At 34.9% G+C, this 12,077-nt stretch overlaps 2 non-coding genes across 2 annotated transcripts; both read left to right on the top strand.

Annotated features, from left to right (window-relative positions):
* The first annotated feature begins 5,257 nt into the window (after positions 1 to 5,257).
* Positions 5,258 to 5,330, top strand: TRNAV-CAC (transfer RNA valine (anticodon CAC)). Its single transcript has one exon. It is a non-coding gene; the product is annotated as a tRNA-Val (tRNA).
* Positions 5,331 to 5,395: 65 nt separating this feature from the next.
* TRNAV-CAC (transfer RNA valine (anticodon CAC)) lies at positions 5,396 to 5,468 on the top strand. Its single transcript has one exon. It is a non-coding gene; the product is annotated as a tRNA-Val (tRNA).
* The last annotated feature ends 6,609 nt before the right edge of the window (positions 5,469 to 12,077 follow it).

The following is a 12,077-nucleotide window of genomic DNA, read 5'->3' as shown; positions in this document are numbered from 1 at the left end:
ACGTCCCAGCCACCAGTTGAAGAACAACATAAATGCCCTTCATCATTCCCAGGAGGAAGGAACCAGGGATTTCACTGCAAAAGGTGTTAGATGTGGCTGGCAGCAGATTAAAGACATGAAAAAAAGAGAAGACGATAGGAGAGAATGTGACGAGCTAGCACAAGTTAAAGGATTGCGTCAATCTCATATTGAAAGGGACTCCTGGACCAAACTTAATGTCACTCCCGCTCGCATCATGCAGCAGAACCCTGTATTAGCCGAGCTTTATGGATATGCTAATCCAATGAATGGTAAAATTCCTTCTGATAAAGATACTGTAATAGCTAGTTACGATTACCTTAATGCCTGTAATATGATCTTTGATATGATTCCCTAGAATCTGATCCAGTAAAGTCAATGTTAGCTGGATTAAAATATTTTGGACAGTGGGCCTCCGAAAGGCTTGGTGAAAAACTGACAGCAAACAAAAAATTTCTGGCATGGCAAACATTTGAATTGCTAAGGATAGCGGTTTATGGTTTTGTTGAATTTATCAAGGATATGTGCTCCAGAAACCCAGGTTTTTATGTTTACCCTATTCGAATCAATGGCTCGGCTGCAGAAAGCATTTTTAGCCAGATGAAATATTTAGCTGCAGGAAAGCTCACCAGTGTAAATATGAAAAATGTTATTGTTAAAAAATGCACCAACACTGCTCAAAATGCAGAAGCTTTGTATAGAAAAGTTGATTTGGATATTATAGACGAAATATGTTAGTGGAATAAAATTTAATTTTAGGTTTTTCATGAAATTTTGATAATAACAGTATGATTGGCATTGCTAACTAAACAAAGATAGCGAAAGTAATTTTAGTTTTTAATAGAAATAAATTTTTCAATTAATTATGAAAAACATTTGTACTTTTAATTTCAAAATTAGTCGCATTAATAATATTTTCATCATCACAGACTTGTAATGTTTAAATTCAAAAGATAATTAAGTATAACAAGTGTTCAAATTTACCACAGATTTAAGTATCACAAATGTAAAAATTCATCACAGAGATTTTTCCCAATTTTTTCCCCTAATTTTGTTTTACGTATTCCATAAACCCCACTTTTTGAGGTGCTGGGGTGACCAGGGCTTTCAAGCATTTTTGATACAGCCATGGTTGGTCTTAAAATAATCTGAGAGACAGGGGAATTTATTACAGTTGCTTCGGAATCTGAATCCAAGAATTTTATTCTTTGAGATCTAGTCTTCCTTTTCTTAGATAAAGCGTCTTCTTCTTCGGTGACATCATTGCTAATCTTTTCATGCCTAGTAATTTTTATTTTCTTTGCAGCCTTTGAGTTTGTTTTTTTAGCAACTTGACCAGAATTATTACATTGCCCTTTTAGGTCTGTCTCGCTTCTTTGGGACTGTTTTGTCTTTGGATACTTCTTTAGACCCTGTTTTTTTGGCCTGCCTCTCTTCTTCATTGCTGCGCTTTCTTTAGTTTCACTAGCAAGTTTCCCATCAGCTTTTACTGTTCCAGGCTTTCCTTTAACTATCTTTTTATCTAAGGCATTCTCATTCATTTGCTTCTTACCGTTGGCAGCTTTTTTTCCGCACCTTTAACTCCCATAAAATAAAGCAAACACCTTAAATTTTGGCCACCCGTTCCTCGGTTCCCTTTGCGTTCGTTTCTCTTATTTATTTGACCCCTTACCAAGTCCGCTATTTTACCATGAGCTATCTTTCTTTGGAAAACAAGCCGAAATGATTCTAAATCGTCTTTGGTAAAGTTGTGTTCCTCAACAGCTGGAATTTCGGCGATAGCGGAATCGAACATATGTTTCAGTTTACCAGAGTTTTTTACCAGATCCATAGTCTTTTCTGATAACAAACAAATAATTTATTACCAATACTAAAGTAACAAAAATTTTAAAGCTGACATACTTATTCCTTGTGGAGAATTTGTGCTCTTATTACGTCTTTGGAATTCGTTTACAACAATCCTACAGACTTCAGTGACATACGGGATGAGGGAAACGTGAGGAAGCAACATACCTCCCTTATTAATCCGGATAAGGGCTGGTTGAATGTCTTTAGAAAACTGATCAATATTGCGCAGTGATAAAGATATTTTACACATGGTGTGGGCCTATCTCGTTGCTCCTTGGTGCCTGGTTGTTTGCCCTTAAGGAATCTTGACTTTATTGACATCATTACCTTATTTAATCCCCAAATTTCTCCTAATGCTCCTCCACCAAGCCTGTTTATTGTATACAGTATGTCTGTCTTGAAATCTCGTATATTTCTAGTTTTATCCACGTTTGGGTCGTCAATCCAAGAATATGCAACATTGTGATCTATCATTTCAACTCTCGAGCTCGATGCTTTCAATATGTGAAATTTAAGGGCTAGATACTGAATTATTGTCAGTGCTAATTTTGACTCAATGCTAGTCTTATTTGACAAATCGAAACGAAACTGCGGAATTTTCTGAATATATTCTTTTACCCATTGTGACCAAGCATATGCAAATCCAGAGGAAGCAGCGTGAGTGTCTTGAAATTGTGTTTTCAACCTTTCATAGTTTGAATGAAATTCTTGAAGTATTTGCGTTAAAGATCCGTTACTCATAGCTTCATGAATTAGTTCCTTCCGCTTTCCAGTCTTGTCAACTTAAAAAAAAATCGTCCTTAAAACCATTTAACAGAGATTCTTCTTTTACATGATCCGTGTTTTTAACTATTTAAGCCTTGGTCAATCAACAAACTAGGGATCCACACAACCTTCGTCTGTCTGTCTCTTTCCGCGCCTCTCAAGCAGCGAGCTAACGCGGACGCGCGGCTGACGGCACTACGTTTTTCCGCGTATTTCTACAGGGAACATGTAAATCGGCTCTCCGCCGGGCAGAGAGCAGAGGTAACTACGCCATCAAAACTTTCTCATCGTAAAGGGGGTTGGAAGCGATCTTGGAAAAGGGGGTCGTATTTCGAATATGATGCTCCCAGCGCCTTCGATAGAAATAAACTTTTTGCTGTTTTTATTTACTTTTGATTAAAGCAATCATTGTCTTAATTCAGTTTCATAATTAAATTTAATTGATCATCCGTAAAATACACATCCAACAGCAATCTTAATTCGAAAACAGTGAGTTTCCCTTGTGGCAAATTAACAAAATGGAGATAGAAGTATAGAAAATTTTCGACTCAAAATTTATTGATTTCTCAAAGAACAATTAACATCCCCCTTAATTTATGTAAGGCAGACTTATATGTTATTACGAATTGGAAAAATATATGAAAAAGGTTCATGTAAGGATGTATAAGAATATATTTTAGGCCTCGGTGTTTTCGAAATCAAACTTTCGTTTCAAAAACACTTGGCTATCCAGGTTTCGTAATATATTGCCAACCTATGGATTTCATAATTTCGTGTACTAGGTTATATAAGATATTATGGAAAAGCCAAGGCCCATGTAATTGCACACCAACGTCGAGTGAAGGATATATTCCAACTGTTTTGCGATAAAAAACTAAATTTCAAAAAACATATGCTATGTATGACAAAGAAGTGATATCCAATTTATTAGGGAGAAGGTATAAATTCGCCACATTTCCAGCTTTATCTCCAGTCCAAACGTAGACGTGTCCGGAGTTAATCCCCGCCGCCTCTAAATTAATTACAACCAGCATCTCATTGGTTCTTGAAAACTCACGTCAGCGCGACGAAAATAACGTATTTTCCGACTGAGGAGAGGCGAAATAGCCCGGCCTCCTTTTACGTTTCCCCTTGTATTTTGAAAGGGGGACTGGGACTATGGCGCGCGAATACTTAGGCATCTTATACCTTCTCCCTAATAAACTAGATATCACTTCTTCGTATGACTTAATCGCTACACTGTTAAAAAAATGGAACTGATTGACACCTTTGGAGGTGTTTCCTAATGCATCCCCAGCAGCACTTCTATTGGTGTTTAAAAGCACCATTCGAGAGGATATCAATACGCACCTTTGAAAACGAAGAAAATAATACCTTCTCTGAAGGTGCTTTTTATATCCTGTGAGGTGTTTTAATCACTTTAATTAATACCAGAAAAAGTGTTAATAAACCCTTTAAAAAAAGGTCTTTTTGAGACTAATTTGGTGTTTTTAAATTCCATTGACGTTGGTGCTTTTTAATTCTTGTTAGGTTTAAACCATCACCCTTAATAGAGGATTATAATTGTACCAGAAAGGTGTCTATAGACTCTGTAAAAGGTGTGTTTTGAGCTAAATTTTTTAAAAACACATGTGTTACCATAGATTAGTCTTTCAAAATAGCTGGTCAAAATCTGCTGCTAAAATCCAGTGGATTAAGGGTAAACGTTTTTTCTGCTGTAAGCCTTATTCAACCGTGTAAGAATTGATATGCGTGTGAAATGGTTACGTTTAACTTTTACTGTATATCCTCAATAGTTCTATTTTAAGACCTGATTTACATCATTTAAATGTGTATTTAATTTTCGGCTCACTGTGAACCGTCAAAGCCACCTCAAAGACACACGAATTCAAGGATCCAATCCGAACAACGCTTACCAAAATATTTAGAAGTAACATTTAGTGAAACTAGGAAATTTAAATTTCATGTTTACACTGTATATAAATGTAGCAAAGCTGAATTAAAAAGTAAACACCAAATTTGATATATTAATATAAAAGATCTTCTTGGAATATTGAAATGAAACAGAGCTTTAAAGCTTCAAAACTACTTAAAGAATCGTAATGCCGAAACATACTTAATATATTTTCATTTAACATTCTACAATAAGAAAATGTTATGGTTTTGTAAGATATAATTTTATCCTACTCGTGATATGCGTGTAGTGTTTCGACTCAGATGCAATCTTCATTACTCGTTCTATATAAACTTTCACTTGTGTGGTTCCGAAGAAAGAAAGTTATCTTAAATATTTAAATTCTACGGGGCCGGTAGGCCCTTGTAGATATGACTTGATACCGTTTTGTAACGTTAAATTAATATTCACCCTCTTTTGCTAATTTCCTATGGAGATTAAAATGGGTTTTTCGTGATTTTTCCCCACCGATAACTTAAAAACTACAGCGAAGATACTTTTCGGAATTATCTTAAATTAACAATTAAGTATTCAGGGTGTGCTATCAGCCAGTTTGATCAAAACAATTAAGTCTAAGTATGTTAATTTTAGTTAATTACAGAAGTATGGCTTTGACCATCGTGATTGGACATAATAATTAGCTAGATCTCTTGGAAAACTCAGTGTTATTACGTATCTGTAGTGTGGTGGTTATCACGTCCGCTTCACACGCGGAAGGTCCCAGGTTCGAGACCTGGTAGATACATGTATTGACCATCGTGATTGGACATAAGAATTAGCTAGATCTCTGGGAAAACTCAGTGCTACCACGTATCTATGGTGCAGTGGTTATCACGTCCGCTTCACACGCGGAAGGTCCCAGGTTCGAGCCCAGGTAGATACATGTTTTAAAGATAGTTATTGGAGATAATAATTAGTTAGATCTCTTGGAAAACTTAAACTTACCACGTGTCTGTGGTGTAGTGGTTATAATAAATATTTAACAATTATTTGACTTCACTTGGTTTAATAATGTGACATAGGTAGCATACTTTTTCCCTACTTTTAAAACCATTAAACTAAGTAATATTAGAAGTTCAACAGATTGTCAAAAAAAAAGATGTTAAAAGTCACTGTAAATGGTGCTTAAATGCCTAATATTTCCTTAATACTTCCAAATAATATTAGTAAATGGCGTGAATTGATGATAGAAATGGGGTTAAAGTACACCCTAAATGATGTCTTTTTTGGCACTGGAAAAATCAGCATATATGGTGTATGTGAGTGCAAATGTATGATGGTAAAGCAAACATAATTATTCAAAATTTAATTACATTAAGACTGAAGTGACAGATATTACATAAAAACGTCTTGGTTTGGACCAAGGCCGAAAAAACAAACGATATGTAAGAGGTTTATCAATTGACTGAAGTTTCAGATATTGAAATTTTTTTCTAGTTATTTTTATCCACTCAATCCTTAATCAATATTTAATTCAATCAACCGATTTTACTGTTAATCGATCTAGTCCCTCTAAATTAATTGAAAAAATTACATATCTACGCTTTTTCAAGAACAATTAATTTCATGATAAAATGTTTTCGGAAAATGTAATTGTTATTGAAAAAGCGTAGATATGTAATTTTCTCAATTAATTTAGAGGGACTAGATCGATTAACAGTAAAATCAGTTGATTGAATTAAATATTGATTAAGGAATAAGTGGATAAAAATAACTAGAAAAAAATTTCAATATCTGAAACTTCAGTCAATTGATAAACCTCACACATATCGTTTGTTTTTTCGGCCTTGGTCCAAACCAAGACGTTTTTATATAATATAAAGTAGGTTTCAAGCTTTAATATAAGCCTAATTTCATAATTTTCCACCTTTTTATTGTCCCACAATCTATTTCTAAACTTGGCCCTTTTTTTAAGGCGGTGAAATTGCGCTAAGCCTTGGCTTACCGTTAATTTTTGCCTTTTAAATGTTTGCCTCTCGTTGCCCGTTACTTCGGCTTCTTTTATCGTCGTATTTTTAAAGTTTAGACTTTGAAAGTAGTGCTTTGTTTTCTTAAATTTAACTTAATTGTATAAAATTTCAATATTATAATTGCGTAAAACGTCCGTGTTTACGAATTCAATGTTGTTTGTTGATGGGACGCGCCTTGCATTTGAGTTTCGTTCCCTCGAAACTACCCCTTTTAACGGACCGGAAGCTTTTTCTTTATCGCCGACTGTTTCCGGTCGCTCGTTCAGCCCCGAAAACAGATGTAGTGAGAAATGTTATTTACTAAAAATGTGTGCGGTCAGTGTGTTGTTTTTGCATTTTAATGCTTTTAATCGTGGTGCCCGTCGAGGTTTACGAATCCAACGTGTGTTGCGAAATGAAAATAAAGGGTGGATACTATATGATCTATGCTTTAAAAGGAATTTGACGGCTACAGTCATGCAGCAAAACGGTATTAGGCCTTGCCAAAAGTTGACTGAGTTATAGTGAGCCTTCGTCAGATTATCACATATCAATGATATAAGAAATTGACCCTCGTATATCCTGTGATGAGGAGATGGTTATAAAGTTACTAACTCTCGATTTTGGAGGTAGATACTGTCTAGTGACACTTAAAGTAACGATTTAACCTTATAAACAGACTACCATCATAAGCCCATATCGTAAATTAAACGATGTTGATATCAAAGCTTAACTCAATGAATCTTCAATATCAACATAAAAAATTATCTACTGAAAGAGATATCTACTTATATTCCAATCAAATTTCTCGCAAAAATTTCAAATTAACGAAAAGAAGTGTGCAAATGAAGTTCAAACCGATTAATTCGGAAAATTGCTATATTGGTCACCATTACCGATCACAGATAGATTTGCGTCCCTTAGCAGTGTTTATTATGCTTGTGAAAGTTTAAAATAGACATGGGCAAAAAGTGCTTTATAAATATCAACTCGATTACAGAACATCTAAATTTGACCAAAATTAACAAAATATTCTCGTCATAATTAAAAATCTTGTTTGAAGCAGCAAGCCATCTAATCCTTATTTACCTTCTTTTGGAAAAAATACCTGTTTTAGTAGATGATTGATAGAAATTTCAGTTTCATTGAGTTTAAAAACATATTGGTTCCACCATTGGTTAATTTACAATATTGACCAATCGGCAATCACAAATTTTATTAACTAAATTCCAAAAAGCCGGTTCAAAACCTTATTAGTTTTTAAACGAGTTAAATTCTAATAATAAACATATGTACAAGTTAATTCCTTGTAGGTAGTTAATTTATTTTATATACATAAAATAAATAATAAATTAACTTCTAAAATTCAAATGTAAAAATGTGTGCATTGTTTCCCAATTAATAAAAGATATCCACCTATTTTTCATTCAAATTAATTTCCCACTTAATATTAATTAGGCCTAATGAGCTTAAACTAAATTAAGAGGTTTCTTAATTTTAAAAAATTAATACAATCTAACATGCAAAAACCCAAGGCTTAAAAACATTTTACTTTTTATATTAAATGCTGCAAAAGAATTGACCAATAAACGCTAAGTAAAATTATGTAATGAAAGCGGAAGTGACGTACATTTGGTTTGGATAAAGGTTTGGCGGGAGATCCAAATGTCGATTTGGATTTGGGTTAGAGAATACAGTTTTAAGCACCTTGTCCAAATGGAGCCGATCCAAACGTTCCCATTTAGATTTGGATCATCGTCCAAATGATTTAGATTTTTAGAGAATAGGGTCCCAGTTCCCATTCCCCATTCCACTTATTTTACATTTGGTCTTGGTATGCTCTTTGTTGTAGTATGTTCGCAACTTTTGCCACTTGTCTTTGGCCTCGTAAACTATTAATGAAATAAGTAAAATTTGTTAAATAACTACAGGAGTGTCTCAAACACTGAAAAAAAAGAATGTACCTGAACATCCGATAATTTCAGAGATATCTCGAAACCAGAGCTGTGCTAATTAGCTGACTACTAATTGAATTAGAATTAGCAATTAGGGAAATATTTGTGAACTAATTAATTAGCCAATTAGCAATTAGACATAGAAACTAATTCAATTCAATTAGAAATTAGGCATTAATTTATCAAACTAATTAATTAGAATTACTAATTTCTAATTAATTACTTGTCTAATTAAGGTCAAAAAAAGCAACCATAAGTAAACATGAAAGTTTAAAAGTGCCCATGGATTTAGTACTTTGGTAATGCAAAGTTTAATGTTTTAATGCCATTGAAAAACGGGTACGGAAGCCATGAATTATTCTCGAAAAATGAGACAAGCCTCGAGCCTACCGTCATGTTAAAATTTGTCTCATTTCTTCATTTTCTTGCCACAGTTCCTATAATGGACTCCTGAGTAGTAAATACATGCACAATGCTATTAATTCCAGTAGGTAAAACAGTCGAAATTTCGACATGGGGCAGTTGCGAACTACGAAATTTCTCATGTTTGAGGAGCTGAAAAATTTAGAGTAGCACTAAGGCTTCCTCATTGATATAATAAGGCTTTTTCATATTCAAATAGATGAATCAAGAGTTAATTCCTCGATTTTTTTTACAACAAATTGGCGTAAAAGATTAATTGAAAATTCAATTGGCTAATTAGTTAATCCTAAATCTATTTAAATTTTAATTAGATAATTACCTTTCCGATTCATACTAATTAATTAGAATTACTTCTCAATTAGCACTAAGGTAATTAAAATTCAATTACCATTTTCAATTAGTAAATGTTGCTATTTAATTAGAAATTCAATTAGCTAACTAATTAATTAGCACAGCTCTGCTCGAAACTTTATTTCTCTTTTTTCTTTATCCTTGTACAATTCATCTTTGCAATTGTACAAAAACTCATTATTTTGAATAAACTCTATTAAGAGCCTAGTTTTTTCTGTTGTCCAGTGGAAGGTTGTCTAAAAAAATAAAGAATTATTCTAGTACCATTTTATTTTGATAACAAATACTATTGAACGTTTACTTACCTTTTTCTGCTTTGAATTCATTTGCAAAATTGCAATTCAAGTTCGGCAAAATTAAATTTATTGTTAAATAAAATAGTGTTCCCCGAATCCCCGTTTAGCAGCTTCAGTTTTACAGCAGACACCTACAGCACACTTCAATATCCAAATGGAACTTTCTAAACGCCACCTTCCTTGGTGAAATAGCCCGCGATTTTTTTATTATTAGGTATTATTATTTATTTTCTTTTTTTTCTGTAATGCATTTTGATTGGCTGAAGAAGACATGAAATCAAAAAGTTGAGTCAGCAAAAATTGGATCACTGATCCAATTTTTGGTGACTCAACTCATCCAGCTTTTATTCACACGATCCAACTAGTTGGTTCAACTCGAGTTGACCCATCAAGCTGGGTCAAAAAGTTGGATCGTCTGAAAGGGCCTTAAGACAAATCATAGTTGTTTGGGGGGGTTTAAAGAAATTTGACGTGGTTTTCAGGGGAGGGGTGTTAGAAAACGTGACGCAGCGTGATTTGGGGGGACGGGGGGTCAGAAAATTCCATTTTTTGCGTGACGTAGTTTATGGACGGTCCTTTTATACTGCAAAGTGCAAACTGAATTTGGCGGGTTCAATCTCCGTTATTAATATTACATTTTCATATCCCCTTTAATAACTCCATGCTTCTTTCACTTAAAAGCCGAGAAAAAACGCAGACAGAAACTCGTAAAGAAAAGCATTCCATCCAATACACATATTGTAATATGTGAAACATAATTATCAGTAATATTTTGTAAGAGCTTTGAAAATAATCAAACACGTTCTTCTCCAGGAGTAAGATACATACTTCTTGTCGCAGTGATAAAGAAATGGAAGAGGAATTGACTGAATTCAGTGTTGGACAGACATTTTGAGCCTTTGTACGCTATTATCGCGACAGTTTAAGGAGAAAAGGCAAAAAGACCTGCAAAAAGCGTCCAATGAAGGCCAGACGAGATTCTCTCGCCCACAAGGAACCCCTCTTTCGGCCCCCAAAAGTGTCGGGGCTTTAGCAGCATAAAAGCCGGGAGTGTGGCGCACTCCTGTAAGCCAAGCTTCTGGGCGGCAAAGTTTGAGGGAATACGACACATGTCGGCGATCCTACCCTATAGGTGCTGACTGCCCCGTGTCCGCAGGAGGTGACTTGACCCCACAACCCTTCCGTCACCTCCCAAGTAAACCTCATTTCCTTCCCTGATTATTCACATACTGAGACCTGAATAATCGCATCCTTGCCGAGGACGTAAGAGCCCGCTTCGCACTGAAACCTCGAAAACAAATACAGCATAGAAAACCTAGGGTTAACACGGTTAGGCTATGTAACTGTTTCTAGCATAACATTGAGCAGACTACAGGATTCCAAAACAAATGGGAGCTGGAAATCAGCCTTTTTAATAATCTTTAAAGAGGAAAGACAGACACTATATGAGACTAAAATTACATAAAGTAACTAAAATAGGGGAATGGTAGCCCTCTGCATTCGTCTGTATTAAGCTCTATGGGGAAATAACATGGAGTGCCATTAGTCTATACAAATTAATTTTTTAGATGAAAATTCGACCTGATAACAAAGTATTTGTTCTTAAGGGTGTTATAGATAATTAGCAAATCCAAATAAAGGTGTTCAAGCTCGGATGAAATACCAAAGTAATTAATTTTAGTTGCCTTACTGTCGTCTGCTATGAAATTAGGAATTTTCCACATAAAAGCAATCGTTTGAAATTTATCAACGTAACTTGTTAGCACCCAAAAAGCTAGGCCGCTAGGGGCCGCATTCTGCAGAAAAAGTATGCTCCTCCCCCAGACTTAAGCTCGCTGATTGGTCGGTCAGGATCGAACTTATGGCTTTTCATTGGCGGTGGCGGTTTTGGGGCAAAACTCACTAAAGATTTGTGAGAGGTTGAAATTTTCGAGCAGACGACATTGACACGTGTCAAAATATACACCAAATACAAAGTACTAATTTTAGAACTCGGCAAACCGTTCAGCATCATGAATCGGTTAATTGACCGGTTTTTTGCTTTCTTTTTCCACCGGAACTTAGCAGACTACACTTCGTCGTTGCTAATGGCGGCAATGGCAGGTAATGGACTATATTGTTCTTGGTGTTGTTGACTTTAGAAAGAAAGACAACTAAATTATTGTTTTAAATACTGTTAGTTTACAAAATATAAGGGTTTGCGTTGTTATAATTTAAAAAATATGCCTTTGTTTTGTGGGAAAATGAAGTCAAACTCTGCCCGAAGTCGAAAAGGATTTATACCGAGGCTTATGACGAAGAAAGTCCTCTGTAGACTGTAGTAAGTAGTAAAGAAAGATTTTATTGTTTCTGTTATTTACTTATTGTTTGGTTCTGTAAGATAAGTTTCAAGCAACAGAGGCACGCTAGTAAATGATTGGAACATGAAATGAGGCACCACCATCCCATAGCGAAGGTATTTCGCCATTCATTGGCCATGACCAAGATAATTGTGTTTTGATACAAATATGATTGCCTA

The sequence above is a fragment of the Phalangium opilio genome, unplaced genomic scaffold (genome assembly GCF_054372755.1).
Source record: "Phalangium opilio isolate 3A_F unplaced genomic scaffold, DU_Popi_V2 ptg000060l_1, whole genome shotgun sequence".
NCBI classification, from domain to species: domain Eukaryota; kingdom Metazoa; phylum Arthropoda; class Arachnida; order Opiliones; family Phalangiidae; genus Phalangium; species Phalangium opilio.
Note: the sequence above shows the minus strand (reverse complement) of the source record. Positions and strands in the feature narration are given on the sequence as shown.